This window comes from Suricata suricatta, chromosome 16, assembly GCF_006229205.1.
Source record: "Suricata suricatta isolate VVHF042 chromosome 16, meerkat_22Aug2017_6uvM2_HiC, whole genome shotgun sequence".
Classification (NCBI taxonomy): Eukaryota; Metazoa; Chordata; class Mammalia; order Carnivora; family Herpestidae; genus Suricata; species Suricata suricatta.
In genome coordinates, this window is record NC_043715.1 from 33,568,791 (window position 1) to 33,576,078 (window position 7,288).

The window sequence follows — 7,288 nt, forward strand, 5'->3', positions numbered from 1 at the left end:
AGACAGAAGTCTGTCCTTAACTTTACCAGCTGTGTTCTGAGTGGTAATGCCAGGATCTTGCCACAGGGTGGCACTCTTGTCTCTGACCACCCTTCCTTCCTGAGTCACTAAAGCTCTTGTTTCTCAAAATGCTATGTGGGGCAAGGATGGAAGGGGGACCCGGAAAAAGATGACAAAGGTTGGGCACTCCAACCAAAAACATGTCCTCTCTGTCACATCAAAAGTGCAGAAACTGCTTCATTCATTCGCCTCTGTTGCCTCTTACAGCTGGGTCTCCATGCCTGCTGATCACCAACCTCCAGAAGAGATTAAATGAGCTAGTAGAATTGTGTTGTCTGCCACCTCCACACACCCCAGCCCCGGGGGTCAGAAGTTGCACCTGGGAGTGTGATGGAAGTGGGTGACTGGAAGCCACTGCTGCAGGGCCGGGCTTTCTAGGACTTTACAGCACACATAAGCCACGTGGGTACCTCCCTACATGCAGACTCTGGTTCAGCAGGTCTGTGGTGGGGCCTGGGATTCTGCGTTTCTCACAAGTGTTCAGGTGATGCACATGCTGCTTAGCCGTGCACCATGAACATGGAGGACCGGGCCCATGGCCCGACACATGGACCCAGCATGCCGCATGCTGACTGCAGACTAGTTCACTCCCCCTCAAATTAGCCCCTTGCAATCAATGCCATTGTCCCTGTTTTATGGGTGAGAAACAAAAACATGAAGTAACCCGTCCAAAATTGTAACAGCTAATTAGTAACAGAATCAGGACTCACAATACACTTTTGCTAAATCAAATGTTGTTATTTTAGGTTGATTTAAGTAAACACCATCCCCTTTCCTCCCTAACTTTGCAAGACAAAGGGAACAGATCACTGAGGAGGCCATAGCAGAGCAGCAAAAAAGGCAGATGCTGGAGCCAAACTGCCCGGATTCACAATCTCAGCGCTGCCAGTTAGGAGCTGTGTCACTTGGATGGGTGGTTCGACCTCTCTGTGCGTCATTTTCTTCATCTCAAAACTGGGAGTAACATAGCACTTCATCTGGGAGTTGTTAGGAGGATTAACTGAGTAATTGAATGCAGTGTTCTGCGGGCACCTGTGGGAAGTACTCAGGCACTGCCTGCATCCAGGTCAAACTTCCCAGGCTGTGAGAGCTGCAGGGACAAATGAGTCCCCACTTTGGCCTTTAAGCAACTCACAGTTTAATGAGAGAGGGAGAGACAGTGCTGATGGGAAGGCCATCAGAGCCTTCCTGGGGGGTGATCATCACCACGTGGGGCAGCAAGACGCAGCCCTCCAGCATTCCCGCCCACAACTCACATTATCTCACCTACACGCACCTTCCCCCCCACAAAAACTTGATATCTTGAGTGACACCACCCACACCCCACCCACGAGCCCAGAGAGGGCAAGGAGATGGGGGCTGTGTACCTGCTGGGCCCTCTCTTCCAAAAGCCTCTCATGTTGTGAGCTGACCACGACGTGGGTGACTGCAATGTGTGAAGACGCTTCATTTGTACCACAGGGCCCTGAAATGCACATCCCCTACTTCATATGGCACTGCAGTCCATCCCAACGCTGGAGGAGAAACAGCACGGGGTTTATAGAGAGAAGGTGGCCAGTCCTGAATGTGGGCCTGTCTATTCTCAAGGGTGAGTCTAAATAACACATTTCACTTTGCAGTTACAGTTTACTCTCTGAGTGAGGTAAGTTGGCTCTTTGGTGGGAATTCACAGTGTGTCTTCAAGAGACTGGAAACCAGCTCAGTGCCCACCAGCTGGGAAGGGGTGAAAGCAATTATAGTCTCATACAATGAGCCACTATCGCAGTTAAAGAAAGGAATGAGGTGCAGCATTATTTACAATAGCTGAGATGTAGAAACAACCTAAGCATACACACACACAATGGGGTACTATTGACACGAGAGCGTTATGCTAACTGAAAGAGGTCTGAAAGAGAAAGAAAAACACCGTATGATCTTACTTATCGGTGGAATCTAAAAAACAACCACCACGAAAACCAAGCTCACAGGTACGTAGAACAGATGGGTGTTGGGTGGGTGGGGCGCAGGGAGAGGAGACCAAATAAATGAAGGATGTCAAAAAGTATAAACTTACAGCAATAAAATAAGCAAGTCCTGGAAATGTGGTGTATGCCATGGTGACCATAGTTAATAATACTGTATTGCATATTTGAAAGTTTCTACCCTCTTAGGGTAGATCTTAAAAGTTCACATCAGAAGAAAAAAAATTCGGGGCACCTGGGTGGCTCAGTCGGTTAAGCCTCTGACTTCGGCTCAGGTCAAATCTCACGTTCCTGGGTTTGAGCCCCACGTCAGGCTCTGTGCTGACAGCTAGCTCAGAGCCTGGAGCCTGCTTCCGGTTCTGTGTCTCCTTCTCTCTCTGCCCCTCCCCCTCTCATGCTCTGTCTCTCTCTGTATCAAAAATAAATTTAAAAAAACATTAAAAAAATTAAAAGAAAAAAATTTCTGTAACAATGTATGGTGACAGATGTCAACCAGACTTATGATGGTAATGATGTTACAACATATACAAATAGCAAATCATAATGTTGTCTCCTGAAACTAATAGAATGTTCTATGTCTATTACATCTCAATTAAAAACAAATAAGTAGGGGTACCTGGGTTGGCTCAGTCACTTGAGCATCCTGATTTCGGCTCAGGTCAGGATCTTGCAGTTGATGAGTTTGAGCCCCGCTGTCAGCACAAAGCTTGCTTGGGATTCTCTCGCTTTTCCTCTCTCTTTGCTCCTCCCCCACTTGTTCTCTCAAAATAAATAAATAAACTTTAAAAAATTAAAACTAATGGCTATGGTTACCCTTGGTGAGGAGTCACCAGGCAGATGAGCAACAGAGAGCTCCTCCACTGACCGCCTTTCTTTTTACTTGCAGTGAAAAAAACACACAACATAAAATTCACCATTTTTACCATTTCCAAGTGTACAGTAGTGTTAAGTGTATTCACACTTAAGTGTATTGTACAATGGCACTGAATACATTTTAATACTTTTTTGAATTGTGGAACCACATAACTGTCTTGCTTGTATTTTGAAAATTAACTTTTAAATCATCATGCCCAGCTAATAGAAATAAATAGGATCAATCATTGTGTTGGAAAAAGAAAATAGAATGTGTGCTTTGAAATCAGAATTGAGTGGCTCAGTCGGTTGAGCATCCGGCTTCAGCTCAGGTCATGATCTCGCAGTTTGTGGGTTCGAGACCCATGTCAGTCTCTGTGCTGACAGCTAGCTAAGAGCCTGGAGCCTGTCTTCAGACTTTGTGTTTCCCTCTCTCTCTGACCTTCTCCTGCTCACACTGTCTCTCTCTCTCTCTCTCAAAAATAAATAAAACATTAAAAATATTTTTTAAAATGCACAGAAAGGGGAGCCTGGGTGGCTGCTTCGAATTTCGTGTCTCCTTCTCCTCTCCACCCCCCCATGCTCGCTCGCTCGCTCTCTCTCTCTCTCTCTCTCTCTCTCAAAAATAAACACTAAAAAACGAAAGTTTTAGATGCACAGAAAAATGGTGTCCCTAAGGCATTGTGGTAAGCATTAAATGAGAATTCAGAAAGCACCAAGTGCAGTACCTAGCCCAAAGTAAGCTTTCGGTTCACAAGGACAAGTATTTTTTCACTGCATCCACAAGAAGGCTGGACAGAGGAGTGCCTTTTGAGCTCGGACAGTGCTTCGTGACCTTTCAAGGACCAGAATGGGAGGCAGGCACCTGTTGGAAATCTACACGCCCAGGCCTCACCCCAAACCCACCCCACCCCAGACTGCTAGAGTGGGGCCTGAGCACTCCTATTCTAACACACCCCTTTGTTTAATTCAGAGATAGACCAAAGCCAGGGAACAACTGAAGTAGAAAGCTTCCGTGCTCCCGGACCACACATCCCGGCCTCTAACTGAAAACCTAAATAGACTTTGTGGAAGAGGCGCTGGGCAGGCAGCATCCAGGCAGACGGGCATGCAGAGTTGCATTCTGGACACAGATGAGTTCCACCCCGTCACTGAGACTGCTGAGAAAGAGAGCTTTGGGGAGCAATTTCCCCACATGTGGGACTGGATGGAGGATGTTGCCCTCTGTGCAAAGACCTTCTTGTAACACCTTCTTCTCCACTTAGAGCAAAACCAGAGTGAAAAGTAGGAAATTAATCAATCAATCCATTTTCTCGTGCCTCTGACGGAGCTACCCAGCTGCTCTCTCCACACTCGGGATCCCGGAGGGGAGCAGACACAGTCTCTGTTCGTTGCCTGGAGGTGCTGGTTGTAAGCCTTTATGTTTGAGAAAAGCATGGCTAAATGGAGTTGTTGCCAATTTTCTTTTGGTTCCCTCTGAGGCCCTTCCATCCATGGAAGACTTTTCTGCCAATCACAGAGACCCATTTACCTTGCATCCCCATTCGGCCTTGCCACCTGTGCCCAAAAGAGCGGCCTCCCAGACTTCCCCCAGGGGATTCCTTCGCTCCAGAGTGAGGGAGACTTGAAATCACGCCTTCTCAACTGTCGGAAGCTGCACTCGCGCCGGCAGGACAGCAGGTGGCGGCCCGGACTTCGGTGGCCGAGACCGGGAGCACGTGAGAAACAGGCTTTCGTGGAGCCGAGGGGTCCCGTCCGCAAAAGGGCGCAGTAAATATTTGATACGGGAGCAAGAGTGTGCGCCTGCAACGTGAAATCGTCTCCCCTGACGGTGTCCCCTGGTCTAAGCTCCAGCGCTGGTAGGAGCGGGAAGGAAAGAGAGCGTGTCAGCTGGTAGGGCCGCAGCCTACTCTTTGCAGAAATGGGAAACAGCCCGGAGCCGAGGAGGCTCGCCCAGGCCCCAGGGACAAGGGCGGAGCCAGGCCTCGTGTCCTGCCGGTTCTTCCGTCGGCCTAGCGCCAGCTCTCACATCCTCAGACGTGGGTCTTCCGAAAGGGTTGCCGCTTTTAGCACATGTCCCTGCACAAAGGGACAGCGTAGGGGGTCCTGAAGCACCAATTCCCCCGTATTTCCCACACGTGAGTCCGTCACATCCCTTTTCGTGATTCTGACCATTTCTACACAGTACCCGGGTTAAGAATCCGGCTAATACATTTTTTGAAATCAACTCACCTTCTAAAGTTTAATATAAGGGAAATGTTTTATGGCTACAACTGGAAGTCCAGTATTTCTTGCCAAAAACGGGACTGTAAAATAAACACGTAACAATGACAATTCCTTAAAAGTCTGGCTGCTGACCAGTGAAATTCGTCTGCCATTGCCTCAGTGGTGTGTTGTCCACACTTTAGGGAAAGCTGGGATTCCACTACTACCTCTGGCGGGAATGTGGAATGAGCCGAAGCAAGAGGTGGTGATGGCGCGCCAGAGAGAGAGGCGGCCAGGCTGCTGACTCCCCTGCAGAACAAAGGGAACCCGGACATCCTGCGTGACCTTCCTGAAATACGCACATGCTTCCGGAAACTGCAATTCCTTTTTACTCTGGAAAGCCGGAGGGGAAGGGTGGGGACCTGGCTTCCCTAGAGCCGGTCCCACCCTGGAGCTTTACGGAATGCACAAAATAGCATGTCAGGGCGAGGAGGTCCTTAGAGGCCACCCAGCCAGCCCCCTGTAGCCGGACTGATCTCCTCTCCCTCACCCTGGGGCCAGGGGTTCTCTTGCCTCTGCCCCAGCATATTGCCTGCTGTGGAGGCAGCCGACGGGTGGGGAAGGGGCAAGGACCACAGGAAAGATGAGCGCAATCTGGGGATGAGGCTGGAGAAGGAGAGGCCCTCTAGACCAGGATGAGCCTTGTTATTGAAGAGGTTTGTCCACTCTGGATTGAGTTGTGGGGAAAGACAGTCATGGCTGTGGATAATTCACTTCTTCTCTGAATCTTGGTTTCTTCATCTGTACAACAAAGAGGGTGGATTAGAAGGGGCCTTAAGTTAGGGACAGCCCCAAGAGCCTCTCAAGGCTGCAGTTTGGGACTGTTAGAAGGAGGAGATGTCCCCTGGCCAACTCTGACTTCCAGAGCATATAGGAGTTTTATAACAGGACATCCAAAAGTGTCTTCCGTGTCTCCAGAGCACAACCGAGAGACTGGTCAAGTAGGAGAAAGACCTTCCTGCTGTCTGCGTTCTGCAGTCCTGGAATGTGCAGAAGTCATTTGTGCCCTCTTGTCCTGGAGATCTTTCAGTCAATAAGACCCAATTATTGGTCCTGGGAAGTCACCAAACTAGCCTGGTACTTGTTTGGGTGCAGGAGAGTTCAAGGGGAACCAAGGCATTCCTGCACTCTTCTGGTTCTGTGGAGAAGTTGTCAATACTACAGACCCGTCGGCCAGTTCTGGCTCCACCCCTTCCCAGTGGTAGAGACTTCAGACAAGTTACTTGACCTTCCTAAGTCTTGGTTTCCTCATCTTTAAAATGGGCACAATAGGGGTGCCTTGGTAGCTCAGTCTGTTAAGCGTCCAACTCTTGATCTGAGCTGAGATCATGATCTCAAAGTTTGTGAGATCGAACCCTATGTGGGGCTCTGCGTTGACAGTGTGGAGCCTGCTTAGGATTTTCTCTCTCCTTCTCTCTCTCTCTCTCAAAACAAATAAATAAACTTAAAAGATTTTTAAATAAAATGGGCATAATACCTACTTCATGGAGTTGTTTGTGGGAGTGGGCAAATGAGATAATTTGTGTAGAGTCGGCCAATCAATAATTGTGGAACATGTACTGTTCTAAGTGCTGAGTACGTAGCCCAGTTCTTTGTATTGGGTCAAGCATGTAAGGGGCATTTGGAAAAGCAGTATATAAATACAAACGCACAAACACACATATGCACGCACACACACACGTTTAGATAGCACATCTTCCAGGCCACAGCAATTCCATCCAATCCCTTCCTCATATGTGCTCTCTGCAGTCTTCTGACTGCCCCTCACCACTTGATTTCTGTCCCACGTGGTGGTGACAGCATTCTGTCATTATGTAGACATTACTTTCCTTCTCTTGCTCTTCCAGAAAAATAAACAGACTACCTTAGTCACTGTTACCCTACCTTCCACCCCCACCAGTGACTTTAGAATGCCCCACACAGGGGCGCCTGTGTGGCTCAGTCAGTTGTGCATCTGACTTAGGCTCAGGTCATGATCTCACGGTTCATGAGTTTGAGCCCCGCGTCAGGCTTGCTGCTGTCAGTGCAGAGCCTGGAGCCTACTTCAGATCCTCTGTCTTCCTCTCGCTCTGCCCCTCCCAACTCTCATGTGCTCTATCTCTCACTCAAAAATAAATAAACATTTAAAAATGAATACATACAAAAAAAAA